Source organism: Aythya ferina, assembly GCF_964211825.1.
Source record: "Aythya ferina genome assembly, chromosome: 4".
Lineage (NCBI taxonomy): Eukaryota > Metazoa > Chordata > Aves > Anseriformes > Anatidae > Aythya > Aythya ferina.
Window position 1 is genome coordinate 34,913,027 of NC_140300.1, and position 25,074 is coordinate 34,938,100.

The 25,074-nt window shown below is 39.4% G+C and overlaps 1 long non-coding RNA gene across 1 annotated transcript; it reads left to right on the forward strand.

Annotated features, from left to right (window-relative positions):
* Positions 1–481: 481 nt before the first annotated feature.
* LOC311436642 lies at positions 482–25,074 on the forward strand. Its single transcript, XR_014692990.1, has 3 exons — positions 482–538; positions 760–826; positions 23,726–25,074. It is a non-coding gene; the product is annotated as an uncharacterized lncRNA (long non-coding RNA).

Below are 25,074 nucleotides of genomic sequence, written 5' to 3' on the forward strand. Positions count from 1 at the left end.
ACTGCATCTAGGTACAGTTGGGTATCAGGGATAGCTTCTAGGTCTGTGAAGCCCTTTTCAGCAGGCACACCCTGCCTCAGATCCCAACTGCAAATAAAATAAGAGATACTTCATTATAAATGGAAAGTCAAAGCAAAGACACAATTATAAGAGCTACTCTTTCTTAGCCCTCTCAGTGGCAATAACAAGCTTCATTACAGCAACATTATAATCTTCATTAAATAGAAACAAGTAAAGGAGAATTACTGTATTATAAATAAGGCTACCACATCTTAAAAAGCAATACAGCCCCACTACCTCATAAATTCCTCACTTTCCATTAACATAGAAATAAGAAAACAAGAAACCAATTCCCCCCTGGATTGTCCTTTTAAGAATTTTAACTCCCGTGCTCCACCCACCATCACAGGTGAAGGGCATATGGTCTGGAATCACGATGCAGGTGGGGTGATATATATAGTGCATCTGGGACAGGTAAGAAAAAGTTAATGCTAATTTCTGAGGATGGGGTAGCAATAGAAGGAATGGAAAAGCTCTAGTATGAAGTGATGGTTATAGAAGCTAAATATAAAAGTGCATTTTTTTTTTTGCCTTAATAAGAAAATTAAGAAAAATAAAGCTAAAATGGAAGCGTATTTTTTTCTCCTCCTCTTTATTGTAGCAGTAGATTTTATAAGCTGAAAAAAGTATTTTTTATTTCTTGGAGTTTTATCATTTTCAATTCTTTAGTAAAAGTGAAATTTATTTTATATACTGCAGATTTCTCTTGTGACTGCCTTTGAGGAAAAATAAAGAAGAGATAAGGAATAGCTATAGCAAAAGCAAGGTAAGGCTAACTTATATAGCTCCCTAAATTTTCATATTGATTTGTATTAAGAGGTGAATATAGCCTGATACAGGACCTGAAGGTTGTTCTGTAGATGCATTCAATATTTGTTTAACCTTCCATAACAGTTCTTAGGCCATGCAATTATTTTTAAGGCTGTAGCTAAAATGTAAGAAGCTAAATTGGGGGATTTTGTTGATGTAGAGAGGCTGTACTATTTCTTCATTGTTCTATTACTTATTCTAGTCTGTCTATTGATACTATGATATTAAGTGGAAAGAAAAGCTTCTGTAAACCAGAATGTAGACTCAAAGAAATGCATAAGAACAAAGCCCTTACTGTATATGTAAATATGAGTTTTGCGCATAAACAGTACTTTTCGTCTGTTGTGAAACATGCATGGAATAAAGAAATAATTGTGATAAAACGCTACTCTATTAAGGCCGTATTTTTGCAATGAAGTATTTGCATAATGTAAACATGCCAGAAATTCAGTAGAGTTCAAATGTAGTGTGATCATGAGCAGAGTAATTAAATTACAATTTAAAATATGTGAGCCATCTGCACTGCAGTGTGGATCTTAGTACTAAAACTAAATCTACCAAAGCTCTGCCTATTTTTCAGTCACTTCAACACTTGCTATTAGTAGAGCATTCCCCTTGGCCTTGTTGAACTCTTATTAGGGTATTACACTTGTGTGGCTCCATAATTGCTTCAAAGGCCTTACAAAAGTGGATTCTAATGCATTTTATCCTAGGTAGGCATTCTCTAAGTTCATTAAAAGAATGTGAAAGACAGAGCTAGGTAAATGTGTAGGAGCATTTCAAATGGAGAATTTAATGCAGGCTGGAGGTTATTCAAAGCAAACACATTTTCCTACTGCTTTTATTTTCATGCTTGTAACAAATATATGAAAGTGTAGCAGCTGAACTTAACATCTAGGAGATGTCTCTGGTACTTCAACTTTAAATGTCTTTTGACCTTGAGAGAAAGGCATAGAAAATACACTGGGAAAAGACAGCTGACTGTCTAATCCAACAGATGATTTCATCTCATCTGCTGTGGTTTGCTTAAACAGAAGAAATAGTAATTCTCTTCCCTATTAAAACCAACACACAGCAACACTTCTTTTTGTGCTGACTTCAAGACTGAAACCCCTGTGAAGACCAGTGACATTAGGAGTGGCTGTTGGGAGTTTGTTGTGGATGCTGTTGTGGACCCCTCCTCCCAGAGGCTGTTTATCAGATGTGAACAGGAGAGATCATGTGCCATCTGTCCACAGCCTTATGGAGAGGCTTCTGGGTTTTGCTTGGTGCAAGGATGGAGGACTGAGACTTAATGTAATGGAGGGGTCCAGTAGCATGTTGCCAGGCAATGCTAAAGGTAGCCTCCTGCTATGATTTGATTCTGCTGTAGTTTGCACAGCCGATGGCTTTCAGCAAAATTTCAAGCTAATTTGAGGAGGCTGGGGTAGAGGGGAGGTGAACCAAAGGATCATCAGGGGCTCTAGTGGAAAGGGAGATTGTACTAAGTGGGAGCACTCTCTGAAAGAAATAATCAGGAAGCTATAACTGGGGGAAAAATGACTTATTTTCTAAGAAAACAGGAGAAAAGGTAGAAATAATTTAAACATTATGAGCTATGCTGTGCAAATCTTGTTAAACTAGAAAAGCAGACTAAATTGGTACTTAGCAGGATAGGTTGATGCAATTTCTCTGTTGCATTTCCCTTTAAAAGTGACTGTAGAAAGACTTCAGCATCTTTACTGACCAAGATAAAGGCAGGGAAACTCTTGATTGTTTTGTATTGTATGTGGTTTGGAGGTGTGAGCTTCCTGGAGAAATAATGTTTCTTCCTGGACTGTAATGAGGAAATAAAAAACATGAACTATGTGTTTATCTTAGCTCTCAGATTCCTGAAAAACTGAGTACATTTAGAATTGAATTTGCCACTGCATGCTTTTGTAGAATTAAATAAGTGGTAATGTAGAAAGGTAGGGGGAGGGGGGTGAGGATGGATGTTTTGTGTTCTAGGAAAAAGCTGTTGCAAGGCTAAAATGAAAAAGCAAGAATGAAGAGTTGGCTTCACTTGGATAACTGATGCTTTAGTTTAAAAAAAAAAAAAAGCAGTCATAACTAGAGAACATTTCACAGCAGAGCACTACAGGAAACTCAGCTACATTGCACAGGAGTGAGAATTTTTAGTTCAACATCACTTAAAAAAAACTTACTGCTAGTAATCCTTTTAACATTACAGAACAGCTTGAATTTGTTAAATTTAAAAGTATTAGGATATAATAATTTTCAGTTACTCCCATCCAAATGACAAAGTACTCAAAGATCCCTGTCATGTCCATCAGGAGTCTTCTTCCTTCTGTCTCTTCCCAAAAGGGAGAAAGGAAAGATTTTACAATCTTCTTGTAGAAATCCATAAAGCTAAATATTTCTAAAAAGATAATGAAGACAATGGAAACTGGTACAGAATTTAGCTACTGGACCAAGTATGCGTCTTATGTAGCAGAGTTACAGGGAAGTCCTAAGGAAACAAGTGATTGAACACCAGAGCTATGATGGGAATCCTAGGTGGCTGGATCCACTTCAGCTATGGACATTGCATCTGAATCGAAACTTGATGTCCATTCAAAACCTCTGCAAAAGATAAATGATACAGTAGCCAGCTTTTTTCCACAAAGTTTTGAGTATTCTGAGTAAAATTAGTCACAAGCAGAATCTTACTGAATGAGGAAGTTGCTATAAAATATTTCAGATTTCTAAAATGCCTTAACAGTAATGAATTTCTAGTCTAGCTCCTGCAGCATGGGGACTAGGTAATTCCACTATTACTCTGACCCATTGTCTGTGTTAGTTGAGGGCTGTGAACCTCTGTGCCCAGATAGCAACACTGATCCTTAAGCCGAGGATGTACCTGAAGAATATTTTTGGAGTGGCTTTGTAATCCACATACTTTCATTACAGAGAAAGTGTAAAGTACAGTTGTACTGAGAAGCCCAGGTAGATAACTTCTTATAGTTAAAATAACAAATTACATAGACATAAATTGTGGAAAGCAATATTAGTTATTGCTTCCCACTTCTGGAATAGTGTGTTGGCAGGAGGGTGTATGGTTTGGGTAGTTTATTTTTCTTAACTGCACCTAGTGATTTTAAAATTTATCCTTTTGTATGCATTTAGATATATTTGTCTCTAAATTGTCTCTTTTTAATAAATATTTCCTAGGACTGGGAGTATAGATGGAGTCCTGTTTGTTTTTTTTTTTTTTTTTGCTACAGCAATGCTAAATCTGCATATTATTCATTATTAGATGTATTATAGGCTGCTTATTATTAACCTGAGTGTTATTTGAAGATACATTGAAATGACTTTTCTAAATCTTCCTTACTATTATATACGAATCAGGAAACTCAATGCTGTTCTTCAGTGTGAAATACAGAGATTGACCAATTTTAATACAATATAGTGTTTGCCTCAAACATTTCTGTAGCTCACTGGGATTATGCATGATTTGCATGCTTAATAAATAATGCGTATTCCTACTAATTTCAGTTGATGAAACCCCAAAACAAAGATGAACTCCTGAAGGACTGTTGGCAGATAGATATTTAATAATAAAAATAATAATAAAATCTTATCCTAGTTAAAGTCTACTTAGATATCTAAACAAGATCACTAAACACTGTACTTCTTATTCCTTTCGACAGTTCTTACGTAAAAGTAGAAAGGCAATATATTTTTACTTGAGTAAATTCTGAAATTATCACAGCATGTTTTCCTGTGTTGAATACTCAGCATAATATTAAGTCATGCAATTATGTCATTATTAGTTCGGTAGGAAAAAAGAAATGAAGGGGAAGGGAAGAGAACTCATGTGGCCAGTTTATGAACTCAATTCAAGCTATGAGCTTTTTTCCCTCTGGTATATGACCCTCCAAAGAACACAAGGAACAGACAAATGTAAATACTTAGCCTTCTGTCCATGTCTAAAAGCATTTCCTGGATTCTGGGTATGTCTATATATGTATATTTGTCATGTCTTCCTGCAGAGCCCAATCAGAGCTGGAACGTTCAGTTGTAATGCAGTGCTCTGAGACCAGTTTTTGACCAAGGCTGTTATTGCACCTGCACGGGGAGGCTGAGACATCAAAGGCAACACATGAAAGGGAGAAAAACAGTAAATTTAGGGATTTGATTATTTGTGTAAATCATCATAGATACAGCATTTCTCTTTGATGTAGCCAGCACAGCAAAGGGTTGGGAGGTCACACTTAAATTGTAAACTGCTTCTCGGCTCCTCCATGATCCTCCTCCAAAGCAAGATTTTTGTGCAATATAGTCCTATTCCACTTCATTTCCACCCCCCACTTCCCCTTTTCATAGTTTTCCTGTGAAGTGGTTACTTATTACTTGTGGAACTGCTGGTGGGATCAGTACTAAAAGATGTTGATGCAAAACCCAGTCTCCCTCTTGGTTAATGAAGTCTTCAAGCTAGTTCTTTGAATATGGCTTATAAGAAGGCATTTCAATAAAGCTGAAATCTGATTTCCAAAGAAACTGGAGGCAATCTAGAAGCAATGCAATGGACATTTTTGGCTCTTGCAAAACCAGGCTTCTGCTAGGGACAGTGAGCCGAGAAAGGGGTGCACTCACTTGTGCTCTGATTGAACCTGGGAGATGCAAACAGGGCTCCTGTCTCTGCTGAGGTAGCCTAATGCTTAATGCCACTGATGTTCCTCTGATCAATAATCTCACACATACTAGGTTAAGAATGTTTTTAATCAGTAAATTATACATTAAAATTTGCTAGTGTTCAAAAACTTAAATGAAATTAGTTATTCTAATCATAATTGACTAATATCTTTAGCTTGTTTGCTTAGGCTTGTTGTCTGGGATACTGTTATTAGTGTCCTCCAAAGAGAAGGATGTTTGGTACAAAGATCTCCATTAAAGGAAGTAGGTAAATTCTCACATTGCTGATCTATGCCACAACATTGTCTGACTTAGAAACTTGGTGCAATTATGTTTACATGAGCTGCAATAGTTGGATGGTACATGTATGTGTGGCATGAGATCCACAAGGCAAATACAGGTTTGCTATGGGAGCCCTGGCAAGCTTCCAGATCACAATTTAGGCATTCTTTGCACTCATTTCTGTAAACTCTTCATGAAAGTAAACCTCTATGAATTCAGGGGAGTTTATTTAGTGAAACAGTTTTTTGACATTGGTATTTTAAAGTTGTGATCCTACTCTTGCATTTAAGCCACTTTCCATGCTACAAGACATCAGTCTACCTGTGTTTAACTAATAAGTCTCTTACATACAGAATTTAAAGGCCATTTTCCCTCATTTCTGTTCTCAGTATAATGAGGAAAGGACCTTAGACCTGTGAACTTGGAGGAATAAAGATATTCCTAGACTGGAGCTTTTGGGCACCTTTGTTATTGATAATTCAATAGGTACCAGTGACATATTGATCACACTGGGGAATCAGCATCTCTGAGCTCAAGTCAAACTGTTTCAGCTAACTGGACAACAACTGAAGAAATGCGTAGACTAAAAGGGAAATTACCCACAGGATGTCACAAAGTAATTTATCCCATGGGGCTGTTGAGTGGATTAATTAGTAATGCTTGCTGAAATCGTCACAATTAATGTATTTTATTAGCTTGAATATTTTCCCTCCCTTCCTCTCCCCCCATGAAATTGCCTCTGAGAAGTCTATGGATTTTTAAAAATGCGTGTAATTGGGATAACAGTCCATCTGGATTTAAAATGCTTATTCAGCAAAGCAAGCTTCCTGTCTGCTCTGTCACATGGATCATGCAGACTGTGGTCCCAAATGATACTGAAAATACATCCCTCCATTTCCTCACCTGCCTTCTGAGTTAGACACTTTCCAGGACAGCTGGCTCCAGCTACCTAACTTTATAACCTCTCCTGCCTTCTGTCCAGCTCCAGGACACACTAGGAGTATTGCTCTCTCTATGACAGTGAATGATTGTTCTCTTACCTTGAAGTTTGTCACTCTACACTAACTTTTTGTTAGTGAGGAGTAGTGATGTACTATGATAGCGTGTGCATTGGAACCTTAATTATGCTTTCAGTGTATAATTGATTGGCCATTGTAGGAAAAGACATACACCCTTAACTTGATGAAGATGACTTGTAATCACTTTTTTTTTTCCCTTCAGGGGAAAATACAACAGCTTTGGGTTAGTATTTGAGCCTCTACTTTTGAGGAAAATGGATGATATTTTAGATCAGACTATTAGTAATTTAGTCATACTGTATTGTTACAAACCAGAATTCCAGAGAGCTGTGGGAGGAAACTGCCATTTCCTATCCCATAATAATGCATTATTACTTTAAAAATACTTCAAATGCATCCTGAGGTATAGAAAATTATCCTGTCTTGAATACAGATACGTACAGAATACATGCAATAAAACAGGAAAAGTGTTTTTTGAAAAGCATGTTTCATATACCTTTGTTCCAGTGATGAAACTGGATTTTCTGCTTTTTGCATCAATTTTAATTGTGCTGATCAATGCAGACTGGAATGCATGTGGAAGCCTGTTAGGCTCTAGGGAGGTAAAGAAAAGTACTTTACATTTTCTTTATATGCCTGTAGTATTCTAAAGCATAGTAATAAGAAAGCAACTATACCTATGTTATAGATCTTGTATTCTGTAGCAATAAAATGGGGCTCTGTGGTGTTCATTACACTTTAAATCTCGTGTGGTGCAGGAGCAGATTAAATAATATGCATGAAAGCAGGCCAGTCACTGTCACTTCAGAGAAAATAATCCCTTGATGACTCAAGAAGGACCTAGGCTCTTTAACACCTATGGGCAGGTGGTGTGTTGTGGGGGGATTAAACTTCTTGAATGAGTCAACTGCTCAGGATTAACTTTTAAATTCTGTGAAAATTACATCTAGGAGAAATGCAATGCAGAGTGTTTACTTATTTATTTCTGGCAAAGCCATTTATTCCCATGTGGATATATAATTACAGGCAAGATCCAGGTATAATTCCTGGAAGATTGAAATAAGACCAACAGCAGGAAAACTGCCTCATGTGCAAACTCTTCCTCTGCCCTTAGGAAGTGGCACTGAGGTCACATGCTTGAAGATTTTTTCATCAAAATTTTTATGATTATGTTCATCATAGGATTAAGAGAACATGTTAAAGTATATTTGAATACAAAAATGATCAAGTCTTTCTTTGAATATCTGTACGCATAGTGAGAGCATCGTTTTTCAGAGGCAGTCTTGGAGAAGGAGCAAACCTCTGTGATTACAGCTGCACAATTTATCCCAGCAGAGACTCTGTGCTTTTGCGAGGAGATCTGTCATATCCCAGCCCTGTTTAAATTGGCAACACTGCTTGCGACAAGGTCCCCCAGCCTTTCTGGAGGGGCAAAACTGCTCCAGTGGCTGGGTCTCCAAACACTCCCTGCTGCAAGGTTGTCAGTCTGCTGCTACTCTTTTACACGCTGCTTGTGCTGATTAGTTTTGATGGAAAAATTGCTTTGGAAATAGTATTATACATCAGTGTACTCAAAGTGAGTCTTTCATTCCCTCACGGACATGATTATCTCCATTTTCTCTTTGGCAGTGTTTTTCAGAGAGGAGTGAGGTGGCTTGTTTGGGAGGGGGAGGCTGAATGCACAGCCCTCGCTTGCTAGCCAGTGCCTCCAGATCTGCTTCTGTTCACCCTGTTGTGCCAACCCAAAGAGGTCAACAATATCAAGGAGTATTGCAGATTGCATTAACAGTACTCCAGGTTGCAGCTTTTGAAATATCTTGTGACTGAATGACTAAAACCATTAGCATTTCCTACTAATGATTTCCAATTGGTTTCTCTAATAAAGAAAGCCACAAAAGGGAAATGGAAACAAAGCCGAACACGCAGTCTGTGCTAGGTAAAGCTCCTCAGCTGGAAAGATGGTAGTCTTAATAATTGGATTTTTTGTAAAAGCGCAGAAGAAAAAATAACAAAGGAGCCCAACTACTAATTGGCTTTATATAGCTGTTACGAATGTAGCACTGAAGAGACAAAATCCTTCCAGAAAGCCCCAAGGCAGGCTTCAGGGATGTGGTTATGGCCACTTTGTGTCTGCTGCTTCAGCCCCTGGGCTGGCAGGGCAGCTGTTAGCTTTCTGCACCCACGAAGGAGCCTTTCCCAGCTAATTGTTTTGCATAAACACAAAGGATTTTTCCCTCAAATCTCCTCTCAAAGGCAGCCTTTGAAGAGCTGGCAAGAAGCCTACATCTCCAATGAGCAGGGCTCTTTGTGGGACCCTTTCTCTACTCTGCTGCGCCTTTGCTTTTGCAGCCCTACAACCTTGCTTGTGGGTAAATTCAGCAAGGTAGCTCAACTATGACTTTGTGTGTGTGTAACTCTGCCATCTTCAGTGAAACAGCTTGACCATAGGTAGGTCAGTGTGTGACAGTTAACATCCAGGCTTTGGTCCATCTTACAACCTCTTCCCCAGGTACCTGCACACCTCTGGGTGGACCTGCACTCTCTGCCCTGCTGTGTCAGTTTCTAGGTGCGCAAATACATGTGAATATATTTGTCCAAAAAGCTGTTATTCCAAAAATTATTTTATATTTGTGCTATACAAGTTCACAAACCAAGCCTTCTGTTTATATTTTGAGTATATTTATGTACAATAAAACCACATCCAATTCCTTTCTTCTTACACACTCATAACAGAAAACTCAATTAGGAGTTAACCTGCCCAGTGCAATGCCTGCTTTCCAAGATAGCAAACATCAAATTATTTTTAGGTGACTGCAGTGCTCTCTTGACCTTGCAGTTTTCCACCAGAGAAGCCTCTGGCTCATCTGCAGCACCCCATGGGCTGCTCTGTGCTCTGCACTGCTGTTCATCCTCACTGTGCACTCTTTCCAAGAAATGTTACTTGCCTGCACCTCTTTTCCCAGCTGCTGAGGTTTCTTCTGCCACATGCAAGTAGCAATCCGTCTCCACTAGCTGCTGTGGTATCTTCACTGTTCCTGTGTGCTTCTGCTCCTCTGAGCCTGTTTAGCAAGGTATTTAATACTGCCTCATGTCAAAATTTGGTTTCTGGACTGTCACTTGAACCCCATATTAAGGGAGACTGTGATATTTGTCTTAGGAACAGGAAGGGGTTGGCTAAAATGCTTAAGCAGGGTCACCTAGAGCAGGTTGCCCAGGACCATGTCCAGATGGGTTTTGAAGCACTTGGGTGCTCTGCAGCATGTACAGCACTTGTTTCAGGGAGAACAGTGCTTGAACAATTACAGAAACATCATTTATGTCTGTGTAATGGATTTACTTATCAGAGTTTATCGCTTGGGCACGTGGTGGGAGGTTGTTTTAAAACCACAGGCTGTGTTCCTTTAAGACAATAAAACAGTTCCCAAACTGCAAGTGTGTAGCATAAATAGAGACAGAAACACCAGGCAAGTGCAGGTGAAGCAGCCCCAACTGCAGGTGAAGCAGCCCCAACTGCAGCTGCAGGGCTCCCTATAGCTGCCAGGTCCCCAAGGCTCTGGCTCGTGGGGACTTCTGGGGACCACAGCACTCATCCCTCGTATCAGAGACAAGTCCCAGGTTCCCAGGCCAGCACCTTTGCTAGGGAAAGGCCACTGGCTTCTCGTGTTACCTTATTTGTGATTGCATCTTAGGGCTGTGAGTTGGGGGGGGGGGGGGGGGGAAAGCTGGGCTAGACGTATCCAGTTAATCTGATAAAATGTCAAAATACTTCTGTGTATGAGATAACCATCTGCAGGCTTCCTATGAGTGCTTTGTGAGAAGAATGGCAGCCTTGTTCAGAGGAAATGCCTGGATAAAACAGTACCTTTTGAGGCAGGTAATCTTTGGGAAGATATTCTGTTAGACCAGCCCCATATTATAAATTATCTGCAGCTCCTACTGCAGAACACCCACAAATAAATACTTGCCTACCGGTAGCATGAAAATTAATGGAAGAGCCACCTCTTGTATGTAAAAACTGATGTAGACTTCTTGCCTCTAGTACAGCTATGTACTCTTTCACCAAGTGACTCTATGAAATGACATACTCAGAAACTGTGTCTTGGGAAGCTGTTTTAGACAACACAGAAAAAGATGATGGATGGTTGGCCTTCTTCTTAGGTTTGCCAAGTGCCTCCATTCTTACAGTTTTAATTTGTTCTAAAAATGTTAAACCTAAATGCTGAGCTGAAATTTTCCATGCTGGATGTCAGCTTTCTGCTGCTCTTATTTACAATTTCTTCCAGTAGAAACTGTTCAGTAATTTTAAGCAAGAGAAAATACTTTTACTGTATTTAATAATTAAATAATTTTGTGGATGCTCTTAAAGACTAAATTCCCATTTTGATCCAATAAAAATGTATTTATGGAATGGATGATATCTGTGTCACAGGAGTTTCCTGATATGGTAAACTTTTTGACATGACAACATCAATAGTATTATGCTATTTTTCATGTAGCATCATTTATAACAGTGCAATAAATAGTATTACTTCATTTCCATTCAAGCTGTTTCTCTTCTCTCATTTCAGTCCCTTATGGACAAAGAGTTGCAGGGCAGCATGACATATAAGAACTGTAAACTGCAAATAAGTCCTTGCTGTAAGGTGATGATTTAAACGTGACTTTCTGCATTTCAACCTCATACTCAAGTTTCACCCACTTCTTCCCTTTGCAAATTGTTAACAGTACAACAGTAAGGATAAAAAAATTTTAAAAAAGTTTCCAAAAGACGTTACTATTTTGCTTCAGGAGTTCCCTATACATCACAAACTGCCTTGCAGGCATTTCGGAATTGCCTGTTGTAGGTTTTTCTGTACCTCTGTCTCCCATCAGGGACAGGGCATATTTGAGCAGAACCAAGAGGACGATTGCATTAGCTTTATTTTGAGGTTCATTTTGAGCTGGAATTGGAAACGCAAGACAATCCTCATGTTACTGAGAAATGAGGGAGAGTCAGTTTATAAAACTCTGAATTTAATTTAAAATCTTTAAACTCTAGTCTCTTTTTTTTTTTTCCTCACTACCTCCTGTGTTTTTATGAACACAGTCATGTAAGATGATAATGTTTAGTACACCATAATGATTCCAGAAGGAAGATATTTCAGTGTCAAATGTATCACTTGGAGGGAAAAAGCACACCTCAGTGAAGAAGGTTATTTTCAAATTAAAACCAACCTTTCCTCTGGATGCTTGAGGAGCAGTGCCTCAATTCTTCATGTGGGAGAACAGAGTCTGTGTAATGTTTTGGAGGTACTTACTAACAATGTATTATAAGCCTAAATCCCATACAATGCTCACCTGTGTTATTAAAGAAAGATGTCTGAGACTAGAGGCAGCAAATGAAGGCTCTTATATATATCATGTGCACTAGAAGGTTTCAGATAGTCTGGCTTAGATGCAGCTTATTCTTTTTCCTTATAAAGAGAGCTTCCAGTTTATGGCTGAGGAGATTTAAAAAAAAAGTTTTACATCTTCCCCATGTTGTTTTGAATTCTCTGCTTCCTTTTCATTACCACAGTCACCTAATTACTCCCTGTCCATGTGTGTTTCCTCTTCACCCTTCCACAATCTCCCTGCTGCATCCTTTCTGGGTTTCCCCCTCCATTTGTTTTTTTGCTTCAGCCCCACTCCTGGGCCTACTGATCCCAACGTCCTTGTCCTAATTTCTTTTCCAGACTGAACTCATTTCCTTTCTTGGCCATATTTCTCCTGACCCATTCCAAGCTTCCTTTACACCTGCCCAGAGCTGTTTTCCTGCCAAACCCAAAATACAGTAATTGTGCTATGAAAGTCTTTTAACAAGGCCAAATACTGCAAGATGAAGAAAATGACAGTGGTGTTTGCTGCATTGCTCTTCATTTACACGGCTTCTGGTGATCAAAGTGTGGGTGCCAATGAAGAGTGTATTAGATGTTGGGTGCCATGTATCTCAAAAAACATGTATCTGAGAATAAAAGGACAGATGTATTATTTCAGTAAATTCATGTATCTCAGTTGCAATAATAAAAAGATATTTGATACCAGATGTGGATTTGATCCCTAGAGGAGGAAGATACTGGGGATTATGAAATAAAGCACACTGTTTCTTGCTGGTTTGCTTGTTTTCAGTGCACTAAACTTCCAGAACTTTGTTTTGCATTACAATGATATTACTGGCATGTCTGTGCTTTATCCCACAGAAAAAAAAGAAAAAAAAAAAAAGGAAAAATAAAAGCCAACATCCTAGTCTACACTGTTTTATTCTGAGCAAGAATTCCTCCATTTGCATTGCCCTTCTTATTTCTTGTCTCATACTTGGAACTCTAGTTTCTTTACTCATTTGACTGTAAAAGTCGGTCAAGCACTGAGTGTTAACCTTTTTAAAATCTAGATTTTACCAGGACTTGTAAAGTTTCATTCCTCAGAGCCTCTCCTGCTTTAAAATTAGCTAGCACAGTGCTTCCTGTATTACCTCTGCATCATAGGAAACAAGTTACTGTCGGAAGTTACTTCATGGTATTCAAATTGAGAAAGGAGTCTGTGGTCAGAGGTTAGCTTTTGTTTTAAATCTGGATGAACTAACAAAAAAAAAAAAAAACATACAGAAGGAGGGTACACCCCCACATGCTATACTGTGTATGTAATCTAAAGAGTGGTGATGGCTGCAGATGCTAATGTATGTTGCAGCCATGGTGTCTCGGGCTGTAATCTTGCCACATCTTTAATGTAGCATTCAGGCCTGGTCTACATCTGGGAAATTTCCAGAGAAAACCTAAGTGTTATAATGAGTGACAGTGGTGATTTAAGAGGTGACACTTTCCTCTCTGTATTAATCTTAAGCCAATGTCCCAGCATGATGCTGAAGAAAATTATGTTTCTAGAGGTGTTATGCTTTGAAGGAGATGTAAAATGGTGATCCGTTTCTTGTGTCTTTATTTTGTCATTGTATGATACCTCATGTGGCAGTTCTGTTCCTTCAGAGTCAGTTTAGAGGCAATTGTATTTCTGCAACAATACGTTTCGTGCTTGTGTTAGGTCTTTGAAGTGCATTAGAACAATGTTATTTTCTTGTGATATCTCATACTTAATGTGGGTTATGGCCACTGCCTCTTGGTGGTCTTTGATGAAATAGGGAGAAATGTCAGTAAGACTAACTTGCAGAAGACAACTAGTATGTGTCTGAGACCTCTTGCTAACCCTATGTTTCATCTAGCTGAAGTTTCAAACCTTAGCTCTTGTGTTATTTTGCTGAGGAATTTGTACATGCATGCTATGATTCTGAATGCACGTAGGTACTTATTCTTGCCAGTTGTATTTGGACTTGATGCACATTGCATTGTCTTATTGGAGCACTGTTCCAAACTGCACCTGATGGGTCTGTCTGGGAATGCATCCTAGCACACTGTGTTTATCTAGAGACAGATAATGAATAGTTGGGAAAAAACACAAACAGGCGCTTGCATAGGGAGTCTAATAATGGCTCCCTGTTGGTGGTATCTATAAGATGCAGATGTGGGAAACAGCAAGAGGTCCTAATTGATTGTGGTGGAGGGATACTGACAATGTGAGGAATAAAGGTAGTTATGAACCAAATACTTCTTTCCCATCCAAAAGAACAATGTGTACTACTGGAAAATATGGGATGACAGAATCAGGTAAACACCAATTTCACCCTCATTTCTGTCTGTTCCATAAAATTTCACATGGTCATGTTTTCAGTATTCCCCCTCTCCCCCAAATACATATTGGATTTGATAGAATATCTCCTGCTGGACTTCTCATTGTCCTGTGTATTCCCTCTACTACATCAACACCTCTCTGTGATGAAGATCAGCTGTACCATATCCCAGATGCTTATAGACTAGCCAAGATCTTGCTCAAAACTCATCTGTCTTCTTGGCACTTGAAGGTCGGGGATGTTTTTGAGATTGCTTTCTCTCCCTCCAGTCACAAATGACCAACTGCCTTCCAGCCTTGGAAGTCATCACTTCCTCTGGGCTAGAAGTCCAAAACCCTGTAGTGAAGAAAACCTTAAGGTATAAAGCCACTGTGGACTGCGGGCTTTGTGTGCTTCGTATTTCAGAGACATCATCTAGCATGAGGGTTTCACTGAGCTCTGGTCTATGAGCACAGAGCAAAGAAGGTCAGGATGAGGAGCACTTGCAGAGGCAGCTGCAAGACTTAAATAAAAGAAAAAGAAAAGTAGGGCTTCAGCAAAGATTAATCAATCAGCAGGCAGTAATCACAACTGTTATATAAGTGCAGTCTGCATAAAATGGAGACACGGCAATTAAGTATGCAACTTCTGTGCTTTTTAATGTGCCTGAAGGAGAGGTTTTAAACAGTGCTGCTAAAAAAGAAAAGAGGAGAGAAAAGGAGAAGAAAGGAAAAGGATATGCCCTCCTGTTTTAACACATTTTCTTTCTGAAACTTCTACTTCTTCCAAAAATGAGCTTGCCTCCATATGTCATAGCTATTCCTGAGGAAAGATGTATGATAAAGCATGCACACAAAATGCTTTGGCTGAGATACACGTTTGAAAATCATGTAGTTTAGCGCCCTCAGCCACCATGCATAACTGAGATGGTATTTTGATATGCATGTATGGCATCAGCTGCATCTTTGCCAGAAATCCAAGGTGCAAACAACATTTTACTATGTTGCCCCAAGAGCAGAAACCAAATGCTCATCTTGTTGCCTTGATGAACTCTTGACTCCATAGCTGTGATGTGCTATGGTGCACCAACAGAGGACCACATTCTGTTGCACTTGCTGGCAAGGGTAAGAGTCCTACCTTTGCATGGCATTTCCTTACTGCCCTTATTTCTGTTGCAATGAAATAAGGAAATATTGGGTAAAAAAAAATCAGTCTATCAGACTACTACAATAGCAGATGGACATGGTTAGACACTGAAATAGACATAGAATGTGTTAGACTTAGGAGCTAAAAATATTAACATACCTTCTTTTTGTCTTGCCATTTTAATCACAAAAGCCTTTACAAAATTGTGTTATTTTGAGATCTGACCAGATCAAACAGCAATGTTAACAGTTAATATAAAACAAATTTTGATGTAAAAGGTTTTATTACTTCTGAGATAGCAGGATATCTACATTTATATCAGGAAAAAAAAAAAAAAGAAAAAGAAAATAATAAAAAAATAAGAGCCCTACTTAAAAACTCATCACTAAACCTGAGAGAAATCCTGATCACTTTTAAGGCAATTTCAGATATTCACATGTCAACCTCCATTATCCTGTTTCTTATGCTGTAGGAAATTCCACTTACATCATTGACTTCCTGCTGCTGTGGAAAATAGACATTGGTAATGGTTTAGAGTTAGAATTAGCCAGATCTCCAGTTCTCAACTGTGTAAGTTTAATTACCCAGAAATTATCAGTGCAGTCTTTTTCTTTTTCCTCCTTTCTTTCCCCAGTTTCCACTCTATTAAAAAAAATCAAGTTTTTGCAAGCCAGAGTAAAAGTAGAATTTAAAGCTGTTGATGCTGCTCAGAGTAAGAATCTCCCTCAATTTAAAAGCCATAGTGGGCATAGGGAATTCTCAAACTGCTGGGAATATAATTGGTTTCTACAACTGGGGAGTACTGCAATGCTCATTTTCAGAGCTTAAAGGTGCAGTAGTAACACTTGTGTTGTCTGAGCCCAAGAAAAGCAGCTGTTTCTCACAATTTAATCCAAAATACAGCCATGTATCTTAGATTAAGATAGCTGCTGCTGCAAGTCACAGTGCCTGATAGGACCTGCCTTTCTGAATGTTTTCTTACAGTTTCCAGAGGTACCATGTAGCTGATATGCTGGTGGGAAGTTTCTGCTGGTTAAGGATGTGGCAATGACCTTCAATGGACAATTTGGGGGAGATTTTTAATCCTTGTAAGACACATGGCTGACACACTGGTGTATCTGAAGCACATGGGATTCAAACGGGTGTTTTTAGGACTTGTGTTTCATCCCCTCTTCTCAGTCTCACTGTGCATGACAATGTGTATTTGCTGCTCATATCTGGCAAGCACAAGAAACAGAGAAAAAGAAATGATCCCTACATTACTGGTAGCAGTGCGTGCTTTTTGCTGTGTCACATATTTGTAGTGTTATCAGGGATGTTATCTTAAGACCATACAGCATCAAGAGCAGCTGATCAGTTTGACTTTGGAGAAGTGATTCAGAGCCTAAAATGGCAAACACCATCTTTGCTTGAGAGTAATTGCTTTGTGTTTTTTGCATTCACACCTCTATGTTATGGAGTGCGAATGCCATGGCTCCTTACCTTAGTGCTGGAATGACTATTTGTTGTCTTTCTTGCTGATCTTTATAACGAGCATTGCATTTTCTTTTTTCCTCTGTCCCTCCTCCCAAGTGAGAACACTTCCACATGGGGAGTTGTCATGCTCATCCATTCCCACTTTTTGGTTTCTTTTTCAGCTGACAGTGCTTGCCAGGAGCTCAATCCACAGGTAGAGCTTCCCAGTCTGGGCTGCGTTCTTGTTTACTCAGATTATTTTGCTGAGAGAAATGCCCTGCTGTGATATTAAAGGAGAAGAAAAAGTGGGAGATTTGATTAATGAGCTGCCCGTTGATGTGGGGATGTGCAGGCAGACTAGTCACAGGAGCTAAACCTGGGTGCTGAGAGTGCTGCTCAAAGCGTGAGGATATTTGCATGTTTCATTCGTCTAGACTAGCATCTCAATTCAGGCTCTTGGATGCAGCTCATTAGCAAAACTGGGAGGCTTTGCCATTTGTCAGATTACATGGTAGTAATTAGCCATTAGAGTGCAGTCCTATTTTTTAACTTTGTGTTAAAATTTCTCTGTTCATTATCTGTGGAAAACACTCACAAAACAATCAACATCCATTTTGCTGTAAGTACAGTTGAATGTCCTTGCTTTCTTCAAGACGTTCCTTTCTGATGTTCCCCCAGTTGTCCCTGCTGTTGCTCTCTTATTTTCCTGCCATGCTTTGGAGAGACTGAGGATGGCATTAAGTTTGAGAGTTTTATATCATCTCTGTGAGCATCCTTGAATGCTTACTAAGACTCATTTAATGTAAGTAAATGATACATAACTTTAATAATCTAGTAGCTGTGTTTATAGTCATACCCAGAGGCTTAGCATATGCCTATACTTTGGTAATATGGGTGGTGTAGTAAAGCAAGGCAAACACATGAAACCAATTCTGGTTTAGCCCTACCAAGATACAAAAGTTTGTTAGTGGTAACAGAGGTTAGGGATATGGTTTAGTGGGGACTGTTAGCATTAGGTCAGAGGTTGGACTCGATGATCTTGAGGTCTCTTCCAACCTAGAAATTCTGTGATTCTGTGATAAGTCTCTGGGACCTGATGTACCCTGCCCTGTTGATGCTGCCCTACAGAAGATGCAGAAGGTGAGTGCTGGAGACAGCACATCGATCCAAACCACTCTCCTTGTTTGATCCCAGGGGGAAAAAAAGCCATTTTGCAAGTCAAGGATGATGCACTGCATTTTTTCCTATACCCTTTGTTTCTCTAGAGAACAGAATTTAACACATTAAATGCAGCTTTTCAAACTGTTCTTGAAAAACAAAGGAGGAAGTGGGGTTGTTAGATGTGGTGATTGCAGACAAACACTCAAGGATGTGTCTCCTTCCAGTGAAGCCCTTTTCACATCCTCGGGCATCATACAGGTATTGCAAGCATTCAAGACTCCAAAAGACAACAAAACCCATCCCACTTACAAACTTTATTCTTCTCACTCCCCTGTCACCAGCTGGAAATAGGTGGATCCCTAGCTTTGATGTCTAGGCAGTGGAAAAATATCCCTCTCTGCAAATACAGGCAGGGACAGATTGTCATAGCAATAGACAGACACTCACTCCCACACCAGATAAATTCATCCTGTGAAGGATTGCTTTAGTGCTGGATAGCAAGAATTTCACTGGGAAATAGACATAGTGACGAACAAGGCAGAAATGCACTGAGGGAAAGTCTAATTGATCTAAAGGATATTTTTACTGCCAAATCAGAAGTGAGCTAACAAAACAAAACCAAAGCAACAACAAAAACCTCATGTGGAACTGGGTATTAGTTTTTCTTGTCCTGGAGTCCCAGAGGTGTCCTGTGCATGGATGGCTGGGTGCTGGCAGCCAGGGGCAGGGCACACACCCTGAGGATTCACTGGTGAATCTCACCTCCCCTTTGTTTTTTCATGATCATATGCCACTGCTAGGCAGTACCTAGAGAAAAGTGCACATAGAGACTCACAAAATTGTAACTGCTGTATTTTTGACAGCCCCACTACAAGAAGGTTCATGGTTTCTTTCAAGGTTTCCCAAGAAACATGGTGTGTACACATTCATAAAGGAAGAGCAGAGAGGTCTTTCTGATGCCTTGCCCTTGCTCCTGTTCTTTGTCCTCACCCTTTCAAGGCACCTGCTTAGTCCAGAAGTGGTCCTCAAATGCTCATATACAAAAGCCACCAAGGAAAAGACTTGGAGGTGTTCCTGTTTAAGTCCCCACAAAATGTAGGGACTTCTTTTACACTGTCATTCTGCATTGAGCCTGTAACAAGTGTGCAAGCATAGCCGAGGCCATAGAGCAGCCCAACAATCTCATGGAGTTTTGTCTCTTTACTTACAGCATCCAATTTTCCATTTTCATCCTAACAGCAAGTGAGAAAGGCAGGTATAGGGAATTTTTACTTTCAAGCAAATATATCACCTCTTTATAAAATCAAACCAAATCTTTAATAGATCTCATCCCCTTCATTTAAACAACAGACAGCTACCAGGGACAGCATTACTGCTGTCAGTAATTGTAAAAAAGCTTCCACAGTATAACACAAATTGGCTCCCAAGAGTCACCGGAACTAAACATAATGGTCCATCAACTCTAATTTTCCTAAAAAGTGGTCAGTAAGAAATGCATTAGAGGAGGGAGTTAAAAATTCTACATCGCAGCTATTTGCTTGACCTGCCCTCCCAATGGGCATTTTTTTCCTAGTTTTATGCTCTGAAATACAACAGTTCCCTTCCCTTCCTGTTAGTCTCTTGGGTAGGGAGGGATGCCTGTTTTTGAAAAGTTCTGATCATTCTTTCAATAAAAATAAATGCTTTTCTTTTTTTTTTTAGTCATGCTAATCTTCTTGAAATATCTTGGGGTAGTGAGTTCCACCAGTCACTGTGTGAATATTTATCTCCTCTGAAACATGGCAAACACAAACCACACACCCACTGAACACCCCTACCCATCATTTTTGAGTTTCTAAGAACAGGCAAGCCTAGCTTGCTTCCTTAATTTCCTTCTTTATTCTGCTCGGTTGTGTGTTTTCTTTCAGTCATCTCTAAAGTACAGAGGCCAATCTTCTCCGTCACTCGGGGCAGCTGTCCCTACCAATGCACACCCATGTGAGGGCCATCTGTGGGCTGGCCTGAAGCCACTTGTCCTGCTGGAAGATACGTTCCCATCTCCTTGAACATACAGCAACTGCTTTAAAATAAGAGCCTTCCATTTGCTTGCTTCAAAGGAGCAATTTCTTGGCTGCCTCATTTCTAACCCTGTTGCCAGCCTGACATTTGAAAAGGGATGAATCACTTCACTTTAATTGTGGCTTTTTGTGGTGAGTAGCAGATAGGTTATTTTGTAAAATAGCACAGAAGACCATAAAGCTTTAGAAAAAGTTTTCCTATTTATTGCAGAACACCTTGTTTTCCTGTTAGTGCAATGACTAAAAGACACAAAGACACTCTTTCCCTATAATCAAGTTACAGCATCACAATATGGCTCTCTTTATAGGGGTCATTAGGTCTTTTATTTGGGGAAGAGAGTTCTTTCCATAGCTTTGGTGAATTAACTCTTTTGTCTGTAACAGAAGGTTCTTCCCTCGAGCAAGCTTTATTTAGGCTCTACAAAGCAATCTCAACTGCCTGGAACTTGCATATTTATTTTGCTCCCTTTGTTAGCAAAAAAAAAAATTATTTTTCTGAGCAAAACACTACATAAACTGCATGCTAGCTCAAGTGTCTTTTTTTTTAGATACCAGTTTGTTGTTTGTATGCCATTTGCCCTTGGGGAAAAAAAACAAAAAACAAACAAACAAACAAACAAACAAACAAAAAACCTTGGAATAACTACTGCAATATTCAAAGAGTGTAAGACTGTACAGGAAGGCCACCAATGAAAACTCTCTGGTGTTCATTACCTAACCTAAATTCTGCAGAGCAAAAGGAATGTGTTTGGATTTCTATTCATCAAAGCATCAATTAAAAAAAAAAAAAAAAAAAAAAAAAAAGCTTTTCAAGGTAAAAACTTGTCTTCATTCGCTGGAGTGGAGTATTGTTTCTGATTTACTTCTTTCCTCAGCCTTAGCTTACATCCGAACACAGCAGCTGCTGGCAGCACTCTGCAACTGGACTTAATGGAAATGGAAGTATGTACGTGTATATGTTAGAAGAGCCCTTTGCTACAGCTTTCCATTTGGGGAAATATGCAGCAGGAAGTTGCTGTTACCAGGCTCTTACCTGCTAGCTTTTCATGTCTGAAGACCTCCTCTGTGAAAAGTATCATTGAATTGAAAAATGTCAAAGTTCTTCTGGGCAAAGATTTTAATGTCTGCCACAACTAAGACTATGAAAATAAGTCTCTACGCTCTTTGTCTTGGGGCTCGTTCTCTGCTGAAACCATGTTTTCCCATGAAGCCAAATGAAGCAACTCCTTTCCAAAAAGAGGGGAAACAACAATATGATTAAGCCAACAGATGAGTTGTTTTGAAAGAGCTACAGTGACCTTGGACCAGGCAGCAGTCTCCAGTAGGGAAACAATTGAATCACCTTGCTAGCGCGTGACTCTATGACAATTAACAGATTTTAGCAATGCCCCAGATGTTATCTACAAGGGGAATAATATCTCATTGTGTTATACCCGCAGGGTATAAAGCTAACTCATGCCATCGATGCATACTCATTGCACTGAGTAGGAAGAGATCCAGTTGTTAAATTCTTTGCCTGTGCTCTGCTGTTGCAGCATTGGTGAGCCCAGATGGCCTTGGAAGCAGAGACCAAGTGCCCCTGGGAGGTGGGCGAGGGAGAGCAGTCACACAGCTGCTCCACTGGCCCCCACAGCTGACCATACAAAAGAGCAAGCCAAGCAGCACCAAGCAGGGAAATGTCCTGGTGTGGGTGCACATCAGCCAGTTTGCATTCTGGAAATTTGGGGGATGGAGAGGCATGCCAGCTCTCTGCCCATCCAGGCACTGAACCCTGCTCTCCATTGCACATTGTTCCCTTTACAGTAATAGACCCAGTCATATTTTTTAAAGAGAAAATGCAAGAATCATTTCTAGAGAATGCTGCTCTCCTGATTCCCTCCTTTTTTCCCCCCTGTCTAGCAGGAAATCCTGCTGCTGTCCTCCCCTGCCTATAGTGTTTTGTCCAACAGCCTTTGCCTGCGCTAAACAATACCAAACACTCTTGCTGCTGCAAAAGGCCAGATTTGGATTGCAGATGGCAATCAAAAATCTACCAGCTCCTATTATATCCATTACATTATTCAGTAGGTAGTAAGAAGGCTAAATATGTTCAAAAGTAGAAAGGGAAAAAAGAAGAATGGAAAGATAATCTGAATAAACTACCTGGTTATTTAAGTATTATTTTTAAGCAATAGATTTTTAGGTTTTAAACAGGCACTTCTAAGTATTTTCCACAAAGCCAGAGTAAGATGGTGGCATCTAAAAAAAAAAAGGCTGAAACTTTCAGCATTTCAGTCACAGAAATAAGTAAGGAAATCCCAGCAGATGATGGCACGCTGCCATACAAGGGGAACCCACTGACTACAGGGCACGTGGTCTGGACAAGTAGCCTGAAGGTTGGAGGCCTTATACCGCCAGGCTGCGCAGGTGATGTGTGTGCAACCTCCACTGCTTATTTGGGTCACTTGGAGTCTACCTGGCTCTGCCTTTTTGTTTTTTGTTTTTTTTTTTTTTTTTTTTAGACTTTTTAAAAAATGTACCTTTAGAAGTCATTTGCTGTTCTCTGTCCATATCAAAATAATTACGGGCATTAGAAGAACAAGGATAATTGGAATCTACAGACACCTCTCTTCTTGCTGCCATTAGTTGGCACAAGTGGAATCTTGCCTTTCTTTGTCTCTCTCTTGCTGTGTTTTTCCATATACTTACCTAATGCACTAGAAAAAAAAAAATGTAATATGAAATGTCAATAATACTTTGAAAAATTGAATAATAGTACAAATAATATGTTATTTGAAAATTATGCCTGAGACATCATGAAATTCCAAAATTTTTTCAACTGTATTAAAAGCATTGGCTGTTATTCAGTATTATGCTCAACCTTGTTACCACAAGCAGAAAAATGTTTTATCTTCCTTGAAGTCAATCTAATTCTCCTTGCACTTTATAAGGTCTCCTTCCTCCATGAAATTAATCTTTGTTCCACTTGTGGAAGAAATTGTCTCATTCCCAGATTATACTGAAAAAAATATCAGTGGCTTCAAGAGAATTTAGGGCTCATCTTGATGCACTTTTCCCTTTTCCTTTCTCTTTCCTTTTTCCTTTCCCTTTCCTCCAATGGCTTCCCTTGTTTTCTATTTGTTTAATTTGTTCATTTGAGGTCTTATAGATATACTTTTTATGAACGTCAGGAGAGTATTTTGATTGTTTCTCTATCTTCAATTTCAAATACCTTCAATACAGATCTTACTATTTCATCTATTCTTCCCGATTGGTAAGATATTTGCATTTAAACATCCTGTTCCATTTGGTTTATTTCCCACATATCTGAATTTGCTAAGTAGTGTGTGCAGCCTTATCTTAATTAGCAGCTTCTGATCCAAACAGCTGTATAATTGAATTTATTATTTCTTATACTTCAGGGCTTATATTCCTGCCTTTGTGGTACAGTTGAGATGTGATTCTTCCTCCACAGCTGGGAAAAGAATGCTATCAGGACAGTATTAGGGGAAGTAACAACAGGAACATGTAGAAATTCCAGCTGGAGCTGGGGCTCATTGTAGGTGTTGTTCACTGTATCCACGGTGTCCTCCATGAAAAGATTTGCAGACAAACCAGATGAGGACACAGGTAAGAAGACATGATGTCATTCAGACTTTATTATCATCTCTGTGAGGAAGAAGATGCCGTTTTCAGGCTCCTAATTTTGTACCTAATCTTTGATCATACTTCCTCCTGATAATGGGCTTTGCTAGCATAAATATTTATCATTATGTCATAAACTGAACAACCCAAAGAAAACAGAACAAATCCATAATGACAGCAGAAAACAAACAAGAAAGCCATGGCAACACAACTGAAAAAGTAGCGGGCTGCTCTTCAAAAGCCATTTCAAAACCAATATTGCCACGTTGTGCTCATTCAGTAACCTTTTAAAGAACAATCCTCTTGTGCCAAACATTATTTTGGCAGGGAAACTTAGGGAATAAGTTAATAAATCTAGCAACATCTAAGAGCCTTTTGAAGAGTATTTGCTTCCATTCACGTCTCCTCCTTACTCCACTCTCAATTTGAAGTCCTGAGTTTTGTTTGTTTCACATAATAAATAACAGGGCTAATTGGTAGCATGCTATTAGTCAGACCTCGATACTACATCAGGCTTATATGAGAGACTGATTCAAATGTCTGCTGGATGGAGAATGACCAGCTTGACTCCTGGAAGCCCACCAAAGCCTGCATTTGTGTCCCCTCTGCAGTGTACATGCATCTGCTGGTGGAGGAGCCAGTGGGGTCAGGAGGGCACATGCTGCAGAAATAAAGCCATACACTGATCTCTCCTCCCCCTCTTCAACATGATAGCGACTGCAGTGGCTTTTCATCCATGAAGGCATACATGCATCATTTATTTATAACATGTCTGTTATATCAAAATATGTCAAACACAAGCCACTGCATCCGGAGTCATCCAAGAAATTGAACTTCAGGGTGTAACCGAGCATGAAATAAGTCAGCCAGCACAGATAAGCTGCACAAGTACCAGCACAGTGAAAAGGAGCCTTCCTCCTCTGACTTCTAAAGTCCAGACCACTGTTTTTTCAGTTCATAAACCCGCTGATCCTGATGATGGTTAAAAATGCAACTGCCGACAGTAACATGTCCTGTTAGCCTTTATAAAGTGCATAAGAATAGCTGTTTCTCCTAAGAATAACTGCTACAGCAAAACCAACTTTAAAGCTGTCTTTTGAATTAAAAAATATTTGGCTGAAGTTTA